Here is a 4718-nt window from a genome sequence, read left to right on the forward strand (position 1 = left end):
ATATATATATATATATATATATATATATATATATATATATATATAAATATATATATATATATATATATATATATATATATATATGTGTATATATATAATCGGCCATTTGTATATATATATATATATATATGTATATATGTATATATGTATATATGTATATATGTATATATGTATATATGTATATATATATATATATATATATATATATATATATATATATATATATATATATATATATATATATATATATATATGTATATACATGGACCCACGGCCACGTGGTTGAGGACCCACCATTCGAGGAGGTTCTGTTCTGGGCTGGAAGGGTCAAAACCTCAATGAAGAACGAGACTCAGCTGATGGTCAAGGCAGTTGGAATATCTATGAACTGCTTACAAGTTAATAAGGTTCTTACTTTAGGTAAATACGTATTTTGAGGTTTACAATCAAGATAAGTTAAGTTTAGAGTTTCTTAGAATTAGTGTAATTTACCAAATCCTTTCAATGTTCATACAATTCTTTAGGAATGGTTTACGGTTCAAAAATTGATTCTATTTGTGAAAACGATGAGTGTGTTTGTTAACCTTTACCATTCAAGTGCTGAGTTTTTATAATCATTTTATCCTTTGGAGATATGGCATGAAATATATGTCGATACTCTTTAATTGTGGTGCAACACTGGTGTGATGGATCAAACGACCTTTGTTGTGTCACTTTGTATGTTATCTCATTACTTGTAACGTCTGTGTGATGTCGCATTCAGAGTATGCAGGCAATGGGAAACACCAATGCTCGTCGGATCTATGAGGCCCGTCTACCGGAGGAATTTCGGCGTCCACAGACAGACTAGTATCCTTATTGTGCAAGAGAATGAGCAACTGAAGAAAATATTATTTTAAATAAAGGAGCAACAGGGGGAAAATATTCTGAGGACTGTATTCAGCACGAATTTCTTTATTTTATTTTCATGTTGAGATCTCCTCGAGAATCTAAGGTGTACACTTTTTTTATTTACCAGTATCGTAAAATCCTGAGGACTACAGAGGCAAAGCACATTAGTAGTCAAAAGACAAATCAACAAAGTGTATGGATGAGTCTCGCATCACAATTGGGAGACAAATGCTCAGATGGGAATGTCAAACAGACCAATATCCGACTACTCCATTTTCTGTCTTTTCCATACCCTAACTGCATTCATTCTGCGTGCTCCTTTGATTTCATTCCATATCTTAATTGTTCAGGTCATGTGTAAGGCTGGCAGGACAGCATCTAGAGGTATGCACACTCCCGAGCTGAGCTACTGTCTAGCCTGGGTTAGAATCCCAACACAGCTATTAGCTGTCATCCTGGGGTCGTGCAGGCAGGGATAGGCATCAATGTGTGTGTCGTCCCTCATATGGACAATATTGGGCGTCCTGCCTACCATCATTACTTGGTGGATGATAATAAAAATCCCACAGTATCCTTCATGAAGAGTATGTGAGCTATACCTGGCAAGTTGGCCAACTTCTGAATTTCTGCTCTAAACTAAAGGGGGCACTGCATCAGTGGCACAGCCACACCCCACAGAAATGATGCAAACCAACAACCACGTGCTGCACACAACATGAATGAGGTCTTATGTGGATTTATAGAACACTTTGTGAAGTACAATACTGAATATTATGAACGTGACAATTTTATCTCAACCATTTATTTGAGGAGCTCACATCATCATCATTGGTGTTCTATATTCTCTACTTCTTATTTTGTATTCAGCACAGGGCTGCAGGGTCGCATCATTGGCTAAGGGTGTGGTGTGCCGCTGATGCAGTGCCCTCTGCAGGTTCGAGCAGGAATTTTTGATTTGTTCAAAAGTAGGCGGCAATAACTCGCCTACTCTTCGCGAAGGACACCGTGGGATTTTTGTTCATGGTGACTGCGATAGCCCGCCTACTCTTCTTGAAGGACACCGTAGGACCGGACAATGTCAGCAGATGGAACACCCGTTTAACTAGATGTATGTTTTCTCTCTTTGTATGATAAGTGAAACCTCGGTGTGGAACGCACAACGTCACACTCTTTTCGTCTTTAATTATAAAACTACAAACTAGTTCCAAACTATACCAATGGAATGGAAGATTTAAAATGTTTCCGAATAACCACCAAGACCGTCTTTCCATCCTCGCCATTTCTAAACGATGAGATTTTCATTCAATCCGCTTGTGGTGATGGCCGCCATTTTGATTTTCAGCATTCAATCGTCGAAACAACATTCTTCATCGATTTATAATTTCAAAATCAGTAACAAAAGATCCCAACATTGTCTTTCTAGCCCCATTGGTTTTAACAGTTTTCAATGTTTTAAAAGATTTTTTTTTTTAGTGTGGAGGCCATCTCGAAATCGTCCATTTTGGATGTAAAAACGAGGTCGGAGAGTTTGGCAACTGGCCTCATTGGATTGAGCAGGTCAAAATCCTTTCGAGACGAGATGGTACTCATACAATCCTTACCATGCGCAGTCTTGAGAAGGACTTGGTGCGAGGCAACTCTTGTGGCAGCAAATTTGTAATTATAATTACATCTCTCTGCACTTCTGAGGTAAATCTGTACAAATTATACTTTGAAAAGTCTGTGATGGAGGACATTCAGAAGCCTTTACAAAGTAGCTTTTATTGTTGTTCTCGATTGTTTTCATCATGAGCAAGGATGACAAAGATGGCGGAATAGATCGATAAAGTATAAATCGAGAGATCATTAAAACGCCAAATTCTACTTCTTCTTTTTCTTCTTTGGTGTTTTCTTCCTTGAGCCGAGGCAATTCAGGCTGAAACAATTTACAGTGATTCTCATTTCTAACATGAGCAAGCGACATTATCTCTGGCTGGGCATTAGGCTTTGTTTAATTCACCATGTAAGCTCTGAGGGTGGGCGTCGTCATAATATAATGGGCGTAAGCCTGGAACTCCGAACACGCTTTTCTCCGAACATATTCTCTTCATACTTTCCGAAATCTTCACATTATGTGTTCCATGTATTTACGCAGGTGATGGCAGATTCAAAAAATCGAATATAGATAGAATTTTCAAAGAGCGAATCGATGACGTCACAATCAGCAGCGTTTGGCAGCAAACCGACGGCCGGGTCCCAGACGACTTGCTTTACTTAACTAAGTCCATGAGTTCAGAACGTTTGTTTAACTCAGCATTTACGACTTTTATCCTGTCATGTTGTTAATCTGTTGATGGAGGTAGTATAGAAACGATGAATATGTCAAATCGGTCGCATTACTTATCCGGCACTATGTGTCAAGGCCAACAATCTAAAGCGACCGGTCTCAAACGCGACCATGGGCACCCAGACACGCCACCAATATGAACTTAGCTGTTGAATGCAACGCAAAACATCCAAAGAAACTACCGTAACTGAGTATTGTGATCCGTCCTGTCCCCCATACCCGTCGTAGATGGGTCTCTGCTTGCCCAAGTAATATGTGCTGTATCAAATGGTTACGTAACATGTGGTAAAGTTTCAATTAACTACATTGAGCGGTTTTCGAAGTACGCTCTTAACACTAGAACTGCCACTTTATAACTGCTGGCAGTGATGACCGGGCACCAAGACGTCCCGCTTTGATGATCCCGCAAACGTCCCATAACACCACTATGATCGGACACCTGACCCATTCCATCCTCTTTATTCAATTTAATTCAGAATGGGATTTAAAAAAGTTGAATTCAAATCAAATGGAAGACCAAATAGGTACAGTACTGCATTGGAGGCATCAGAAGGAACCCGAACAAGCAAAAAGCAAAGATAAAGTCATCAGGGAAGAACCTGGATAGGATTCGGGTTTCAGCTGCTACTCCTCTACCCTCAAACCCATCCAGGCACAGCCAAGTGAGTCTTATTCAAATTTTTTTTTAAAGAACACCCGATTCAAGAAAATTAAGTAATTCTCGCTGCCAGAGCATGCGTCTGATCAGGTTGAAATTTAAAACATATATTCCTCATCACCATTTGATCACAATTTCGAAGGTTCACGTCGATTGATGCAGAGGTTCAAGTGAGAGAATTTTAACCTGTTTAACGTCCATCCGAGGGATGTCACACGCATTGATCAATCGCACTGCCTGTAAAGCACCGGGTGGTAATTGATAGCTGGATTGGGATTCAAAACCAGGTTGGTATAGACAGCTTTGAGGCAAGTGTGTGTACCTTTGGAATCTAGGCCATCCTGCCAGGCAGTTATTCTCCACTGTAAGTGCATTTATTTTAATGTCTTAGCCAGTTCTTTACTTCATGTTTATTGTGGTTACTAGGTTGGCATACAGATCCTGAAAAAAAAATTTCTTCATTGGCATTGACCTACAAAAGCAATAGGCCTGTCCATTGATCTCCGATGGTATAGAGAAATAGAGCAGAGGTAAAACCTGTGATTGACTTGTGCAGTTGGTGAACTGTCCTTTGTGGCCATGGTAGTTCAGCAAAATGGAATCACTGTAAAAGGCTGCTTTTTATAAGTATGGCATTGTGAAAACAAAGCAGGACACAAGACCATACAAGAAGAAAATCAAACTCTCACCTTAAGTATGTCCTTAACCCATCTGCACAAGCTCAGTAGAATCATTTATAAGAGACAAGTATGAGCGCAAGAAGTACATTGATGTGACCTTCGACCCGTCCTCTTTGAAGGTATAGCCCACTGTAAACTTTGCACCGAGTGACTTGTATTGTGT

General features: G+C 39.3%; 1 long non-coding RNA gene across 1 annotated transcript in view; it reads left to right on the forward strand.

Annotated features, from left to right (window-relative positions):
* Positions 1–319: 319 nt before the first annotated feature.
* Positions 320–4718, forward strand: part of LOC147007225 (uncharacterized) — a 4599-nt gene continuing 200 nt past the window's right edge. The window contains exons 1-2 of the long non-coding RNA XR_015054341.1: positions 320–849; positions 4596–4674. This is a non-coding gene — a long non-coding RNA (uncharacterized LOC147007225). The remainder of the gene's footprint in view (positions 850–4595; positions 4675–4718) is intronic.

The sequence above is a fragment of the Eptatretus burgeri genome, unplaced genomic scaffold, assembly GCF_056783735.1.
Source record: "Eptatretus burgeri isolate ZD-2024b unplaced genomic scaffold, Ebu_testis_v1 Ebu_testis_scaffold_403, whole genome shotgun sequence".
Classification (NCBI taxonomy): domain Eukaryota; kingdom Metazoa; phylum Chordata; class Myxini; order Myxiniformes; family Myxinidae; genus Eptatretus; species Eptatretus burgeri.